Raw genomic sequence first — 19,196 nt, 5'->3', positions numbered from 1 at the left:
GCATTCTTTCGTTGCATTTATCCAGGTTTTACTGTACTCTGCCTCGATTCTCGGCTGTCACCACATCGAACGCGAGCCGAATTCACTCGAGAAACGTGTTCTGTACATACACCATTCGAGTTCGCATTCGGTTCGGATTGAAATACACTAACCGAGATTTTACTGTATTTTCATATTTTTATGCTGCTGGTGGCCGTGAATAAAAAGAGCATTTTACAGGAAGTAATATACATGAAATAATACACATTGAAGAGGTAAAGAAAAAATGTACAGTGGCGTCAACTCTGTGTTAACATGCGGCGCGAGCCAGGCGTGAACGTAGAAAGTGACAGACAGTGGAGAAGAGAGAGGTCCAAGGTTTCAAAGCTAGGAACCGAAACGTATCGGTGTGACAGATGCTTTTTTATTTTTGACTTTTTCTCAATGAAACTTTTACTAACGCATTGTCGGACTAATTGCCTTGACGACCTCGCTAATAAGCCTATGCTCCAACAGTGCATAATATATTACTATTCTCTTATTCTGTCGAGAAGGGCAAGAGTATATTATTTTCAATAATATTCACAAAGTGACGTCTCAGGCGTTGTACGTCATGGGAATAGTTTTCTGAGCAAGGGTTTCCACCCAAAACTATGGTAGTGATGTATGCCGCCGCGTATACGCCACAACTGTAACAATCCGGTTGCGCTTGAACTCTTTCAAAAAGTATATCCTTTTTGCGAATATGAGGAAATCGTAATGCAATATACTTCTTTTCTTCCTCTACGAGCTTATCATATGTACTGCCAGGTAAACTGTCGTATACATGGAGTTTGTGGCCGTCGAAATAGATACTTCGCCAGTGATCAGAACAGTTGCCTCCAATTATTTGCACGCTTTTGTCAGTACAGCAGGGATTGATAAATTTTGTAAACTGTAAGTATAGGACACTTTGCGTTTCAAAAGGAGTAGTTTCTCTGACGACACGCAAAAATCGATCTAACGATTCATCGTTTAATTTACTTTGCACAGGTAGTACATTTTTCTGTACGTCAGTTACGGAAGAAACAGTAGTCTCCAATATATAGTATCCTACATCATCATCTATGAAGTTTTCTTCTTGGTCTGAATGACTGACAATGACACACTCGCTAGTTACTGCTTCAACGGTAATATCTGATGCTACAACACTGTTCTGTGTCATATTTTCGTATGTACGCTTTTTTGCGATTTGTCTGCTACATTTTTCAATGGATGCGGTGTCTTATTTTGCCCGTAGTATGTATTCTGGATTTCTAATAGGCATGTGTCTATTGTGGCGGCTGTCCAATATTTCCAGAAGCATGCATTCTTCATAGAAACGCGTTAGGAAAGGTTCCATATGATTTGTCCAAAACGCGTCGTCCCTATTCACGCGGATCATATGTATGCTTTTAGGTGTCCAGATAGCGAAAATACAGTACTTCCGCTGCGTTATATGCAACTGACCTTGTAAGTGGTAGAAATACTGGTGCTTTCTGTTCATTTCTTGTATATCTCTCTTATCGAAGATGTTTCGTAAGTGACGTATTGTTTCTATTGCGTTTATCGCTGTCAAATTCTCAGCAGATTGTGGGCATTTCAGTTCCAGTAAACCGTCATCGTCGATAAGTCCATCAGGAGAGGCACCCAAGTATGGAATGTCGTGATCAATGAACAAGCCACAAGTTCGAATTCTTGTTTTCATTGCGTTCGCTACGTCTTTTCTTGCAATGTGTTCTTTATCGCGGCCGTATTTCAAAGCAGCGGTATCGACATGTTACGTGCGGAGCAGGCGTAGTGGTAAGTGACTAGTCTGCGGATTGATATGATCCGACGCAACGCTTAAACACCTTCTTTGTGAAGGTAAGATATTATAGGATTCGGATTCGGTCTAGACTTATAGAAGCCTCTCGCTAGTTGGACACAAGGTTTGGGAAATACGCACTAAATAATTATCGAGATTGAATAAATAACTATTATATATTTTGCCAAAAGAAACGAAGTATGAAAATATAATGGGCATTCAAAAGATATTACAATTTTCTTTAATTACTGAGGACAGAGTATCCAGTTTTTTAATCGCACTCACCGGATATTTAGATGAACAGAAACGGTTAACGAGTTCGATCCTTCGCTCCTTTCTCTCTCTCTTCTCTCGACGCACGGATGATGATACAATGTTCTTGCCAAGATGAAACTATGACTCTACACGCTTTTGCAACTTGAAATTGGAGAGAATGGAATTTCCTTTGTCGGGACGTAACAGACAGATGGAGGACATAAAATGTTTTTTACCATTGCTGCGCAGGACGTTGTTTGTCTCATGCAACATACTGCTCCAAAATTCGAAGCAGTTAGCATTTCCTCCTTTAAAGTTCTCCATAAATCTGAATCGTTTTACTCTCTTGTGTTCGTTTCTATTAGTGTACGATTTTTTGCATTGTCAGCAAGCTTTTCAAAATGTTCCTTGCGAAGTTGAAGCAGCATATCACTCGGAAGATCTGGTCTTTGCAAGTTTGGACCATAATATTTATCCGTTCCTTGCATCGGCTTAAATTTCCTTCTCTTGTCATGGGTCATTCGCAATTCTTTCGTTTTCGCAACTTTTTCTGCCGCCGTTCCTCTAATCTCTTTACAAGTGGTGGAACGGTTTTACACATGTTCTTATGCATTTCTGTAAGTACTTGTTGCGTATTTTTTTGCTTAACAGCTCCTGTAACTCTAGCATTGTAGGAACCTCTTGCACCAAAATTAATACGTTTTCCACCAATCTCTTTGCAGATAATTGAATTAAATGTTTCTGCGGGATTATTTGTAACATTCATTAACAAACTATCCGAATAGCAGCTGAGGAATCGTATGGCTTTCTCGACTTCGGTATACAGACCGTATAATTTCAAAGATGGAACGTAATTTTTCTCAGCTCTGTTTTCGTCCCACATACATGTATGGCTGCGGCTATTGCACTCCTTGTGCTCACCAAATATATGGCTAGGAATACTTAAAATGTCCTTCCGAAGTTCTCTAGCTTTGATATGCTGAGGCCCTGTTTCTTGTTTTCGCGCATTGACTGCTAAAACGACAGCTCTACGAATATTTAAAATATTTTTTTTAATGATATTTCGGTGCGCAACAAAGCCACGATCTCTATGACCCTTCGTTTGTGTTTTCTCCGCAACGTGTCTTAACTTTTTACATAAATTACGAAGTAAGTGATTGGTACACTCAACTTTTCTAATGGTTACTTTTTGCTCTCGGTAACGTCTGTTATTCACAATAGTATGATAGATGTTGCTATCACCTTCGGCAACAACCGTTCTATATATCAAGCCATGCATTTCAATGCTGCATTTGAAACCTTCAGCAATAGCATCACTTTCCATACTGCTAGAACTGGCATATCGATCATAGTTTTTATAACATTTATGATGTTTTGGGGATGTGGCTTTTCGTTCCGCTATATCACATATTATGCAGTATTTATTGCGTATGCCGATAAACAGAACTTTTCCTGTGCGGGAACCTACAATGGCACCAACACCGGAAAGTGAATTATAATTCGTACCATACGATCTCTTCATCCAGCTACCATCCGCTATGACAGTTATGTATGGGATACCGTCGACGACTTCATTGTTTTCAGAAGCTAATCGTCTTTGTTCTTCACCTGCTGCCTGCATGGTATGCATTGCGTTTTTCATAAACTCATCTACAAGTTTTTCACGGTACCTGCGGTACGTCGTTTCAGTCATGCAGGACATGTTCAAGGCGGCGCATAATTCTTCTAATTGTGCATAGCCGATTCCGACTGTAACAGTCGCGGTCGTCATGGCCTGATTTACATTCATTATATCTGAATGCATAGGTTCCGACCAAACAATATCTTCGTAATTGTACATTTGGCACTTGAAGAAAAACTGTGTGAGACACCCATGCTGGCGAGTACCGATCATTTTCCAATTGCGAATATGACATTCAATACCTCGCACATGATTGTCGAACGTTCTATGTATTTCATTCCAGAAGAACTGAACGTCAACAATACAGCGGCCATCTGGCACATTTTCCGAAATACGTCCTATATCAACATGTCCGACGTCTACGACGAGATTGTCGTCGGTATTGTCCAGGACGTTTTGTTCAGTGGGTCTCACACTTGTAGATTCGCATTGTATAATACAACGACAGTTTCATCATTTTTGCGAAGGACGTGATTTGAGATGCACCCTACATCTGTATTTTCGCGAAGAACGTGATCTCAGATGCGCCCTACATCTTTAGGATTATTTGGGGAAAATAACGGATCTTCATTATAACATTTGCAAATGTGTAGATAGTCTGACATATCTGTCTGACTATCCCCCTTTACATTTTTTTCTACACATTTCGCTGGTACAGAAGATCTCTCTTCGAAAACTGCAGCATCTTGAATCGTCGTTGCCGACAATTGCTGTTGTTTATGTCGCCTGCAAGGTAAAACGCATAAAGTTGGAAATATTTGTAGGATAATTCATACAAATTTTTGAAATGTATAAATGTGAAACACTTACAGTTTTTTATAACTACTTTTGAAGGAGAGCCTCTTACTTCCCGCAAACCTGTGACGACTACTATTTCTTTTATTTCCCATTTGTGCTTATTTTTTTCACAAATGCTTGGAAATGTTTTCAATAATGTCTTCTACGTTACCGCGAAGACGTCTTATTGTTAGAAAGAAGTAGATGACAACGCGGGCTATGGCAACGCGGGCCGTGACAACGCGCTACGTACGTGTGAAACAAAAACGAAACGCCAACGCTGTGGCGTTTTCAAATTTCACTGGTAGCGACTGTTCCATACGTCCTGCGAATGAGGGAGGTCGTGCTGCAAGTTATACAGCGAATATGGATCTACGAAATCGCAGTAAGTGTTTCTTTTCATCTTTACCTAACCGTTTCAAACAGAATACCTTATTCAAAATTGAACCAAATGACTTGAAGTTTCTCGAGAACCTATACAAAAATGTACAAGATATGTGCTTTTGTTGTCTTTCCAATTTGTTCAAACTGTGAGAAAAAATACTCAGGGGTAATTTTTCAACTTTTTTATGTGAGCCTATAATGAAAATGTAAAATATGTCTTTCGTAGATTCAAATGAGTTATGTGCATGCTACAAATTTCATCGAGATCGGTCAATGCATTTAGAAGTTATAAGTAATTAACTTTTCCGAGAATCGCGACTTTTCATCTAAGAACATAACTAGTCACGTTCTTACATGAAAAGTCACGATTGTTAGAAATTAATTACATGTAATTTTCAGCATGCACATAACAACTTAAATTTAGAAATGTCATATTTTAAATTTTCATTACAGGCTCACATGAAAAAGTTAAAATTGCCTTTTGTAAACGCGTGTCCGCGAGACAATGTAACAGACGACTATTCCAACGGTTTCTGTAGCAATTGTTACAGAAACCGTTGGAATAGTCGTCTGTTTCATTGTCTCACGTACACGCGTCTACACTTTTACTATTTTTTTCGCGATTTCGAAAAATTGTAATTTTGTAAAACGACAAAAGTACATATCTTTGTAAATTAATCAAGTCATTTAGTCCAATTTGAGGTACATATTCTGTTTCAATTTTGTACGATAACTTGTGCAGAGACAATTTTTGTTTTCCGGTGTATAATCAATGTTTTTCAATGTTTTTTTAGAACAAAGAAAAGCAAAATCATTGGGAGCGCAGCCGCAGCCGCAACTCCAGCCGCAGCAGCAGCTGCAGCTGCTGTTGCAGCTGCATCAAGACATGCTGCAAATGAAAGATTATATGCAGCAGCATGCTGGGTATATCGTAAGTAGTTTTTTTACTTTCCTCCTTTGCACGTTATTTCTGCACTTTATTCTTTATATATAATAACATAATGTTTATTTTTCCAGCAGCACCGGCCGGTACATCAGCAACTGCAGCCGCCGGCACAAGAGCAGCATGCTGGGTATATCCTAAGTAGTTTCTTTACCTTCCTCTTTGCACGTTATTTCTGTTATTCATTGTTCGTATATAATAACATAATATTTATTTTTCCAGACATACATATCAATGGAACAGCGGCGGTTGGAGCGGCAGCGCGTTAGGGAATGCCGCCAGCTGCGGCGGCAGGCCAATCTAAACCGCGGTCGCGGCAGCCTGGGTGGGCCGAGTGCGCAAAACTGCGTTGCGGGCCGCGGTACGGTCTGCGTAGTTTTGGGGCCCAGTGGCTGCATTTGCGGGTGGCACATGTAAAAAGTGGGTACGATGATAATATATGTATAACAATGCAATATCACTGCACCAGATCGCAATAATCGAAAAATTCCGACGGAATTTGAAAGGGTATGGTTTCTGCTTCAAGGTATCAAATGGTGCCACTTGAATACCATCATTTGAATGTTTTATCGCGCTTTGTTTGCAACTTTCAATTTCGCAGATTTGTATGATGTCAATTAATGCAAAAATAAATAGGGTGAAAGGGTCTCCTTATGATATCTGATAATACAGTGTCGAAGCTGACTGTTTGACCTTTAATTTGCATTTCTTTTAATTCCTGTAAGTGGAACTGGTCGCGAAATACAGGTCATGAAAGTTGAGAATGATTTGTTTACTTTAAACTTTAATAACTCGGTCAAAAAAAATCACACAAGATGTTTGAAGAGAGGGAATTAAAGCTAAGGAAACAGACTTTCCTGTCTAATTGTTACAGCTAAGAAAAAAAATTCTGCTAAGCCGACAGAGACAGAAAAAATCGATTGAAAAAATTACAATTACTGTTAATATTTCTTCAAAGCTACATAACTTCAAAATTTTAGTAAATTTGAAACTTCCACAAACAGGTTTCGAAAAAGGACCATTTGCTCTTTTACCTGCTATATTGTTCACGTCAATACAACTTTTCGGACCGAAGTTACGTCCATTCGAAGTTCGCATAATTTCTACGTAAAAAGTGCGTGTTCCTCTAATTTTGCGAGGGAGTGTAATATGGAGCAAATGCTCCATAATAGTAATATTTCAAGTAGCGTGGATAGGATAGATTTAAGTGTAGGAAATTCGGCATCAGAGGAATTAGGATGTGAGATAGTGAAGCAAAGTGCGGTACCTTCGTCGTCCCTTCAAGACAAAGTCAAGATCGCGGAAATTAGGTATGCCGCATTCTTCGCGGAACATAATGTTGCACTATCTATCGCGACAGATTTTCTTGCTCTTATGCAAGATATAGTAAAAGAGCCAGGAGTGTTAGAGAGAATACGAGTAGGTCGTACAAAATGTACACAAATTATCAATAATGTTTTATGCGTTCGGTTTCCCGAACGCATTGTAGATAGTATTCGTAACGCAAAATTTTCTATACACGAGGACGAAACGTCGAACTCGACTAACGATAAATGGCTTACCTTAGCGGTGAGGTATGTGGAGCCATGTAGTTTTGTAATGCGTATAGAATTATTGCAACTAATTCATCTGGACGCCAGCGATTGTTCAGCGGAAAAGATTTTCAAATCTTTCGAAAATCAGATACTGAAAATGCAAATTCCGCTGCAAAATATCGCGGCCCTTAGTTGCGATAATGCTTCTGTAATGACGGGGAGGAATTCTTCTTTTAAAACTAAATTGCTGGAAAAAAAACAGTAATGTAATTACACTCCCTTGCGTATGTCATTCGGTAGCGTTGGCAACGAGTGCTGCTTGCGCTACACTTCCAGAGGAATGTTTCAAATTGCTTCGGGGTGTGATTTCTTTTATAAATAGCAGCCCTAAACGAGTTGCAATTTTCCGGCAGTTTCAGGAAAGCTATCAGAACTGCCCGCTGAAAGTTCTGAAACTATCGGACACGCGCTGGTTGGCGATGCACCAGTGCGTTCAGCGATTTTTTGAAATTTGGGACGATTTGATTAGATTCTTCACAGAACAGGTATTTTCCGAAAAATCTAATGTCGCTGAAAATTATTTATTATTTTTCAATAACCCTCTTATGAAAGGGTATTTTTATTTTCTCGAATCATCATATTATAACGCAGAAACATGTCCGTGAGTTACGCTGAAACGTTGTACGCATGCTCGAAAACAAGGCAGAAAAATATTATATGTACTCTTACAATGATAGTACAGTAAAACCCTTATTAAGGGACACTTTTTAAAGGATACATAAAAACTAATTACGTCATCATTATGGGTGCTTCGACTACTTTTTCTTTGATTACTTTCTTTGTAAAAATCTACTGCGCATGTCTATCTCTTACGGTTTACTACTGCGCAGGGGTCAAAGTTTTCGTGAGATAATAGCGGATCCTGGGCAACAAATTTTCTAACAAATCAAACTGATGTATTTTTACAACACAATGTAGTTTACAACGAAGTTTTTAATTAAAAGTTTCATTTGGTTTAATATCATGGAATTTGAGCTTGGGGTGGGTGGTGGGCAAAGTCAAATTTATATTTTAACTGATTACGGGGCGTTCCACTAGTATACCTTAAACATTTTAAATATCTATAATGTCTCTTTCCAGGGTAGAGAAACTATGATCCCGGAATTGCAACCTGCATCAGCGAGGCTGCTTCAATTTTTCTTGTGCAGGTTTTTGAAACCTGCTCTAATTAAACGTTTAGATTTAGTTAGGCAGATGGATTTCTCCTGCCAATCTAACCAAGTTCCACTAAATGAAGTAAAACTTGGAACTGAGTGTGAACTGCACTTGGAAGAGGCATTACAGAACGGTGTAATAGAAAGTGAAATTATTAACTTCCGCGAAAATTGCTTACGATTCTACCTTACCGTAAGTAATGAAATACGCAATCGTCTTCCTCACGACGATGTACAGTAAAAACTCGATAAGTGTAACTATACGGGTCCGCTCCGCAACTCTTATGGGATAGAAGAATCGTTTTTCGAATTTGATTATAATTTGCCGACCCGTCGAACGTAGAAAGAGTCAGTAGCTAAAAACGAAAGAGGGAATGAGACCGGTATTTATTGCCTTCGTTTAAATGTCCCGTGTCAGTGTGACTATACTAATGCACAGAATAAAATTTTTTATTTTATATTTTTTGTTAATAAAAATTTCACTATCATGTGGGGGAGATTTTCTTGATTAAAATGAAGCTAAACACGATATAAATCGGTCAACATTTAGTGGTATAATATTGAGTTAAATGTTGAACTTGCGAGTCTTTTTCTCTTTCTTTATCCTTCTTACGCTATCCTTTTCTATGTTCGGAAACATCAAAGAACGACGGATTGGAGTTACAGGTACATTTATGGAATAGGAGGTAGCTAATTCTCAAACGGGACGCTTCCACTGTTCCATAAACGATCACAAACGGCAACGGATCTGATTGGCCAGTGTTTTTCTTTAATAACTCAAAAACGAAGCTTCAAACGACATTTTGGTAAATGGAAATGTTGTTCAGAATCACCCCAGCAACCCCCAGTTTCCGGGAGTTACACAAGTTACGGGACACCCTGTATATTTGTGTCGGTCACCGTGCTGCTGCCTGCAAAAACAATAGAAAAGCGGCGATCGCACCCTGCGCGTAAGAACTACACGGACGCACACGAACAGGCAGAATTCAATGTATTAGTTTCGACAGTTTTTCGAAAATATCTCGAAAACTAACGCCGAGCGGCGGTTATATGTATAGGAGAAAGTTGTTCAAAATGTTGATTTCTACAACATATTCAAAAATCATCGAAATCGGAGTTACCGTCCATAATCTAAATAATTACCAAATTCCTTCTGTTTTATCCAAAAATTTGGAAGAACATATGCCTTTGGATGAAATTAGTGGCTTTAAAAATAAAGATATTAGTTTTGAATTATGTCAGATTACCGATGTCAGTTTAATACCGATCCAACCTCTGTGAAACTGGCCCCTTATTATCAAAAATTTGAAAAATTGATAAGAGTTCTGAATGTACTCCCCTAAGAGGCCTAAAGTTCTCCATCAGTTTTAAAAATAGTTCCATCGATTAAAGTATCGAAAATAGCATTTGAAAACTTTGAAGAACTATAACCTTTTTGCTATTAACTTTAGCACTTTGGTTGTTAAGGATAATTGATAGAACTCTTTGGAGGGCAACCAGAGCTCTCAAGAGAATTGTCAATTATCAAGAAAAATTTTCACCCTTATGGACAAATAATTTTCGATCCTGTAACTTCGAGCAGCGAGAACTTTTTTATTTCGCATCGTAGCGTTTCGAATGTTAATAATTATCGGTAGAACTCTTCAGGAGGCTGCCAGGACTGTCAACAGAATTGTCAGTTATCAAGAAAAATTTTCGATCCTGCAACTTCGAGCAGCGAGAACTTTTTTATTTCATATCGCAGCGCTTTGACTGTTAATAATTATCGATAGAACTTTTCGGGAGGCTGTCAGAACTGTTCACCTCTAAAATTAACAAAAAAATTTTTTTTTGTAATCGACCATTTTGCTGAGAGTTCTGGTAGCCCCCCAAACAGTTCTATCAATTATCCTTAACAACCAAAGTGCTAAAGTTGATAGCAAAAAAGTTATAGCTCTTCAAGGTTTTCAAATGCTATTTTCGATACTTTAATCGACGGAACTATTTTTAAAACTGATAGAGAACTCTAGGACTCTTAGGGGGCATTCAGAACTCTTATCAATTTTTCAAGTTTTTGATAATGAGGGGCCAGCTTCACAGACGTACTGATCCAGCCATCTCTGTACAAATGTAAATATGTAAACATATAGACAAAAAAGCGTGACATCATATATGTTTTGGGTCTTTAAGTACGCCCCACGAGTGAAGAGTGTTAATCGTGATTGTTGTCTCCGCGGCTGTATATGTAGAATAAAATGTGTACGTGCGAAAACCGAAAACGAGTGTTTCTTTGCAAAAGCGAATCGTTACTAAAATTCCTGACTAATAATAATTGTTAGTATAAGACAATCAAAATTCAAATAATAGCGCCAATTATATAGTAAAGATAGTCCCACGCGTACGTACTTCCGGTTATTCGTTAGAGAACAGTAAGGATAAGAAGAGAGATTAGAAATAGCGTTAACCATAAAGAGAAAGTCTATCATTTATTATCTAGTTCATTATATCATAAAAAGGTTCAAACTTATGTTACATTTTGTTATTAAGCAAACTGAGAATAAAACATTATAAAAAGGTTATTCAATAGTGAGTGTAAAATAAACCTTCTCCGCAACCCACTGTGCAACAATAATATATGTTAGTTTTTAACGCAGAACACTTTGTTCTTAACAGATATTGAATAATGTTAATTAATAACAAAATATAGTTTCTTAAGTTGGTAATATTAAATTACTATTAACATCACTTACACTGTTATAATTTCATTAATACATGCAACATTTGTTTCCCACTTACGTTTGCAAATATGTTAATGTCATAAAGATTATGACGTAAACAACGTAGCATATTAGCATATAATTTATTTTATCTGTAATAAATTACCTACATGTGTTATTATTACCATATGATAATTAAAGCAAAAACAAGATGTTATAATATGATCTACATGCATTGTTCCATTAACACTTTATCTACAGGAAGCCTATTAATAGTTTCTTCAACACCATGGGCTGTTGATGGAAAATGAATTATTAACTTTCTATTTATTACAAATTTGCATACATATAACTCAGTTAAAATAATGAAAGTTAGATGTACTTCTATTAAGAAGAAATAAAAAAGAAGGATTACAATGCTTTATCTTTAATTACTGTTAAGTTGTAAGGTGATAGTGCTTATCTATTTTATTTATGGCTGATGGATAATGTGTTAACTGAACAAAACGAGCTCTTTGTTATATAAAAAGTAATATTGTCTACATATTACCATAGATAGTAAATACTTATTATTTCTGCTAGAATATAATAAATATTTTTCATTGCGCTTTAATGATTAAAATCATTTCTGTGTTGTTAAGAAATGGAATAAGTTTCACTTATGCAGCATTTTCCGTTTTTCTTAGCTCGAATTAGCATATTCCTAGGAAACGGACTATTCAGCAGGTTAAATTAAATTAGATGAGGTCAAGATAGGTTATATTAATGGCCGGCTGGCACTAAGATTTGAATTAAAATTTTTAGCACTTTCATGGTAGCAATATTAGTATTCCTACTTTCAACAAGTATGAGAGATTCGGTTTTCATTTTTGTAGCATTGCCACTTTGTGGACAATTCATTTCTTACTTTATTAACACTTTATTCTGCAGGAATTTGGAAAGTGAAATTCAAATAATTAATAAATGAAGAATGTGTCTTCCTTTGGTTTCAAACTACTAATGCTGACTTTTTTTTATCTTTTGTACTTTGTGGATTGTAGCGAGTTCCATAATCAAAATGACTGAACATATGTATAATTCCAAAAAAATGGAACTTGATTAATGTTCATGAATTTTGCCAGGATCAAAATTCATTATTCAAATTTCTACAGAATATGATGCTAATTAAAACAGAAATGAATTGTCCATAATGTGGACACTCAATGAAAATAGTAGATGCAAATTGTCGTTCCACATTGACTATTCCAGCATCTGCTAATCCTAACTAAAAGAAGAAAGTTTGCAATGTTAAAATATCAGGAAAAAAGGAACGTTTTTTTAAAAAACTAAAGTGAGTTACAAGACAGTATTAAAATTAACTTTAATGCCTGTGTATAACTACGACCAATGTTCTATTATAAGGGAATTGGAACTGAATAGGAACAATGGTTATATTTTGTACAAGTGATGATTGATTGGTTATCACTTTTGTGAACTAATTGGTGACGAAGGAAAAATTATAGAAATTGACAAGTCCAAATTCGGCAAATGGAAATATCATAAAAGGCATTATGTTGAGGGATCATCTGATGTTTAGAGGCAATGAGAGAGAGAGCAGCAAAGTATTTTTAGTGCCTGCTGAAAGTAGAGATTCACATTAGTAGGAATTATAAAGGAATGTATTAGGTCCCGAAAGACAATTACATCCGATAGCTGTAAAGCTTTACAATATTTTAGAGAAAGGGGGATATAAACATTTGAAAATAAACCATAGCATAAATTTTAAAGGTCCTCTAACAGATGCATGCATTAATACTGTAGGAAGCACTCGGCACATACTAAACATTTTCTATCAGAATGTTATCAGTTATTATTTATAACTTTACTCGCATTTTTTTAATGTATTGTCTTTTTTATAAATTATAATGCTATTAATATTTTCTATTTCTAGTAAGAAGGACAACTTTATGAGATATTTAAGCCATTATATTGTCACCAAAAATGTCAAAAGCGAAAATGCAGACTTGTTCGACGAAATCTTAACAGAAATTGCAAAGATTTCATTCGATTCCAGAGAAAATATAAATATGCGTAATTTAGATGATTCGGAATAAATATTTGTAGTGTAATAAAGTATCATTTCTGCCCATAGATCTGTCGAAGTGTACTTAACCTCATTTTTTTATTGAAAGTTTACAGTCACGAAAAAAATGAATTTCCACAAATAATGATACTCAAATTAGTAATGTACTCGCCAAAACGAATTCAACGACGTATGCATACCTCCGTCGCAATCACTAAACGGTCCGTTTCCCAGAAATGTTCCTTCATTTTCTATTATAAATTGTATTGTAAGTTTAATACACTATTTTATGTTTTTATATTGGTAATAAAAGCACAATGCTGAATTGCGATTTATGTACATTATATTTTCACTTACGGTTGCTGCTGAAGTCGAATTAGGTGGAGAACACGTGTGATTCTCAGGAACGCCATCAAATGTATTATTTATTATTTTTACAGATATACTATACATTCCCATACACAATGCGATTTACAAACATAATTACACTTTTTTTTATTATGCACTTTATCCCATTTATTTCAACCCAACAACACTGTGGGGTGTGACACCGGGAGACGAAATGACTAAGGCGCTTGTAACAACGAGTATTTATTTGTACAAAATCAATCATAGTGTCCGTTCGTCTAGTGAAAAAGCACTAAAGGGGAAGGTGCCCCTACCACCGGGTCACGCGCGAGCGCGCAGCCATTATGTCTCGTTCGCATGAGAAATACCTTTGTATTTCAGGAGAAAAGAAATTTTTTCAAATAAATGCTTAATCGGAGGAGTGAGGCGGTTCATTCTTCAACGAGTAAAATATATAACCAGCACAATTAAAAACTCGCTTGTCGAAATAATTAATTGCGTCGAGCCTCGGACGGCGAAGGTGGCTCCCTCCGCCCTATAGGATGGTGCACGAAACTGCGAACGCAGACCGTGATTCCATACCGAACCGGAAGCTGCATAAGAGCCTCTCTCTCGCACTGTAACTTCTGTCCTTGTTTAGCCCCATTTCACTCCGACTCCAGGCTCGTCGAATGTCATCCTTGTCGTTTCGCTTATGTCGAGATAGCGCGAAACTGCCCCTGGTTCGAATGCGATTTGGGAAACAAGGTAATTAGAGGCTTTTGGAAACAATCCTTGTTACGTTTATAACTTTTTGTAATTGTTTAAACAATTTTTTGTCGAGGCATAAAATAAGCAATTCTTTCTTGCTGTCTCTCTTTCGTTCGGGCTGTCCTTTTGTATGCCCGGCAGGAATCAAAATCTCGTCAGTAAATGATAGATACATAAATAGGAATACAAACAGCACATTTATATCGCCTTCTATGTCTTTTCGCATATAGAATATGCTAAATATTAAAAAATGTACAAGTTGTATAATTCATTTATCTGGCATATCTCTGTAATTTCATTGATAAAAAAACATGATTATACATATGAATAAAAAAGATTTATGGTTGCACACATTAATATATGTATTGTTTTATTCTCGGACTTCTTTCTCGGCTCGAGCCGATTCATTGTGTTGATGGTTACAATTGTAACAGGTGTGAACAGCGTGACAGAAGTCTAATACGTTGCGGCAACTATGCCTTACTTGTGGCTATATTCGCGTAGCCATTTGTGGTGTCAAATTAGAATTTCCATTTATCGACTGATCTGTGTTTTTATCGACCCTGATGATAACGTGGTCAAATATACCATCAATGCCTCTGACGGAGAATCACTGAACTATTCTTATGTCTATTTGACGTCTGATGCGTGCAAATCGTAGATTCCATTTTACGTCTTCCAGAAGTGATAAATTGTGAAAAATCGAATTTCAGTGACATTGTGCTCGTTCAAGGAAGGGTGATCTGGTGTGCTATGGGTGAAAAAACCATTAAATCGTCCAATATTTGCTAAAATGCAGCCGAACGCAGCATTCGGCAGCCATGTTGCTTGCTTACGACAGCGTCTGTCTCAATCTTACAGTGTCGAAAATATCATTTTTCTCAACGTATGGTGTTTATTAGAGTTCAAACGGACCAAACCACCCTGTGGTGAAGTCTACCCGTGGGTGCTGTACCCGCGGAAATTTCATTTGTGCAATTATCGAGATAAAAAACGAAACTCACGCATGGCATATACGTGCATGCTTTCCGTTGATTGTGTGAGCGCACGCATACAGGTCATGGTACAAGGAGTCTGTGCCCTTAAGTCAGTTGTGCAGTTACTCCTACGCTCAGATACCTACGTTAGATACCCTCTTTGCGCACGTATATTCAATTGCAGTGACGCCGGAACCTACACAATTATAGGGTACCTTCCATCCATGCACTGTCAATTTGGGTTGCGATGATATAGCCTGTTTTGAGCATTGACTTCACTGCCTATGGGCATTTTATGAAACGCAATAGTCAATATCTCAAGACTTCCTGTATCATACGTCGGTTGGCGTAGCACAAAGACGGCGTTTCGCGACCCAGAAGAACAAGTCACCAGTAAATACATATACAAAAACTCTCACCTTCAGTGTTAGAGACGGGCGCAACCGATAACGATCGCGCATTCTTCAACATATATTATTATTTCAAAATCTACAAGCAACTCTAGTGAAGTCCTTCGGTGGGTGTATTCAAATTCAAACATAAACGGATCTAGATTTAATTATTGTAAGCACAACTGCGTTTGTAGTATTCTAAGAACCTCGCACTCTCGCCGTAACTCAGGGATAAAGTATAGTTTCTAATCTGTATATTCAAAAGATCTCAACTTATTCTAGCTTATTAAACGTCAAATCTTATCAGGTATCAAGAGTCAATCATTAAGGTAACCACTGTTCCTCCTCCATCGGCCTTTGGAAAGATCAAAACTCAAAAATAAATTCAAAAATAAGACGGTAACAACATCGATAATTGTCGCGTCGATAAAAGATTGACACAGAGCGCATAATAGATAGAGATAGCAATAACGCATAGAAAGAGATAGCAATAGAGCGCAGAATAGAGAAAGATAGCAATAACGTATAGACAGAGATAGCGATACGCGCGGAGTCACGTAACCGATCTCGCCATCGGCTCGCCGACGCGACGTGGCGTGAATGTGTTAGTGAATTTGTAGCCAACTTCACTGCGACAAGTTCAATGCAACTCAGTGTACACTCCGGTCAAAGTCCAAACACTTCCGGTATCAAAAGTACGTGTAGAAAAAACTGCTACGTCAGCAGATTTCTGGTATAAATACGAGCGTGCCGCGCGGAGCTGTTTCACTTCGATTCTGATCGTAGTCTGACACGGGTCTATGGTACGATTATTACTTAGAATTCAGTAGCATAGATTCTTTTGTCGGTAAGGCGGCAAGGGTTCCGCGTCGGACCCGGAGCGCTCGACCACCGGTTCGCAGCGGTTCTCATACGTGTCAGGTTCGCAACCAAGCTTAACGAGCGAGCGAAAGCAGAAGCTCCTTGGATGCGGCCTATCAGTGACGGCTAAGTTGCCCAGAAATCGTACTGCGGCCGAACGAGTTAGCTCCTACAGTGTCGGAACGGATCCTCCCCAATTTTCCGACAATCGATCAATTCATTTAGATAATATTATATTATAAATTCAAATTATAGATTTAGAGTTTTGATAATCGTATCTAGAGTCGCGTTCACTAATTAATTTATTTTCCTTTGTATTTCATTTTAGGACGAATTATTTTGTGATTAATAATCTGAATTTTCTTTTATTGTATTTCATTTTAGCACAAACACAATTGTTATTTTCTTTTGTATTTTCTAATTCAGGGCGCACTCACTGTACTCAATTAATATAATTATTTTCTTCTTGTATTTCAAAACAGGGCGCAACATTTGTACATACATTGATTAACTAAATCATATTACTTAATTTATTATATATTATATTACTTACCTTTTTATATAATTCAAATAATTACTTACCTCTTTTTTATATATATTATAAACAAACACATCATTTTTCTTGAATAAACATACTCATTATTTATTTTTTGAGAAAGGAATTAACGTTGGATTTTACTCCTTTATCGCGTGCCACCCGAATCTATACAGTAAAAGCTGGATATATGCAACAAAAGTTTGTCTGGATATATGCAACATCGCTATCCCCTCCACTTGGGGGGATACCCCTAAGCTGAGCCGAGCCGCTCGGCGAGGATACCGTGTAATATGATCCGACCGTAATATCGGTGTGACTAATACTAATTGAACGATAAAACTTTTTTATTTTTAACTTTTTCTTAATGAAACTTTTACTAACGCATTTGTGAGATTTTTCTGATTAAAATGGTACCAAACACGATATGATTTGAATTATATTTATTTATTAAAATAATAATAAAAGTGCACATTATAATATGTATTGTCATATATTGGAAAAAAATAATGTTGTTAGGAACATGTTATAATAATGTTGTTAATTATAATGTTAGCAACAGCTCGTGATTTCTATGAAACCGGACAGTTTCTTCCTATTGAAAATTACAGTAATTTACAAGCTAACAGTAATAACAGAATGATAATAGAATAAATAAAGAATAATAATAAAATAAACAATATAGAATTGACATCTCGGCTACATATGTATAAGGTAGGCTGCACACCAAAGATACATCAAACACGCAAGATGCAACATGCAACATGTTGCATGTGTACGAACGTAGAATAGGTATCGCGGCACGGTACAAACGATTTGTACGGACACAGAATCGATACCAAGACTGGATATATGCAACGTTTAAATGCCCAGAATCGACACCTCGGGTGGATATATGCAACGTTTGAAACCCGAGCCGACACCGCAACCGGTTTTCATTTCCAATCGTCCTTTGCTTTTCGCCACTTTTAACATCAATTTTAGCAAGTAATTATAATTCAAACTATATCGTGTTTGGTACCACTTTAATCACAAAAATCTCACCAATGCGCTAGTACAAGTTTCATTAAAAAAAAGTGAAACATAAAAAAGTTTTTTATTCAATTAGTATTAGTCACACCGATACGTTTCGGCTCTTTCCTTTGATCATCGGACCTCTCTCTTTCTGCCACTGTCTGTCCTTTTCTACGTTCACGCTTGGCTGCTCGTCGCGTGTAACCCGAGATTCGACACCTCGACTGGATATATGCAACGCCTGGGTCCCAATGTTTGTTGCATATATCCAGCTTTTACTGTAATCCCTTCATTATACGAGTCGCCTTCTTGCAAGGGAACCGCTCTCCCTACGCGTCGGTGCAGTAGCGTACTTGCGATAATAATTCCGGGACGTTACACGTATAGTATAGAATAAATTTGGTGACAGCGGTGGGATAGGTCGAGTCACTGTAACAGGTAGAATCTGTCGAGTCATTCTTCATGATAGTTCGGGTCATCCAAGTTTTCTGTTCGACAGAGTGGTAAAAGAATACAATTCTTAGCGGATGTTAATACCTTTCTTGAAACAAATTAGAAAATAAGTATAGGTATAATTAATTAAATAAATACTAATAAATAAAAAAAAAATTTTTTTTTATAAATATATATAATAAACAAACGAAAAAAAAGGAAAAAACATACGTAAAAAATAAGAAGAAAAAAATATATATATATATTAATAAATAATAACCAACAAACATGGATAACGAAGCCAACGTACCAGCCGAGGGCAACCGACCAATAAGCATAAGGGATGCAGCGGATATAGTGCCACCTTTCGATGGCCACAACATCTCTGTATATCAATTCACGAAGAATTGCCTTAATGCAAGGGGCATGATTTCACCGAACGCCGAATACGGCCTAGTCCAATTAATTAAAAATAAATTATATGGACAAGCTTCGAGAGTAGTATTGAGCGGAGACTACAATACTATCGAGCATCT

The 19,196-nt window shown here is 37.1% G+C and overlaps 1 protein-coding gene across 1 annotated transcript in view; it reads right to left on the bottom strand.

Moving 5' to 3' along the window:
• LOC143305517 (uncharacterized) overlaps positions 1-16,886 on the bottom strand; it is a 30,587-nt gene extending 13,701 nt beyond the window's left edge. Inside the window, exon 1 of the mRNA XM_076689536.1 lies at positions 16,759-16,886. The gene's annotated coding sequence lies outside the window, so the exon portion shown is untranslated. The remainder of the gene's footprint in view (positions 1-16,758) is intronic.
• Between the last annotated feature and the right edge of the window lie 2,310 nt (positions 16,887-19,196).

The sequence above is a fragment of the Osmia lignaria genome, chromosome 8 (assembly GCF_051020975.1).
Source record: "Osmia lignaria lignaria isolate PbOS001 chromosome 8, iyOsmLign1, whole genome shotgun sequence".
NCBI classification, from domain to species: Eukaryota; Metazoa; Arthropoda; class Insecta; order Hymenoptera; family Megachilidae; genus Osmia; species Osmia lignaria.
Note: the sequence above shows the minus strand (reverse complement) of the source record. Positions and strands in the feature narration are given on the sequence as shown.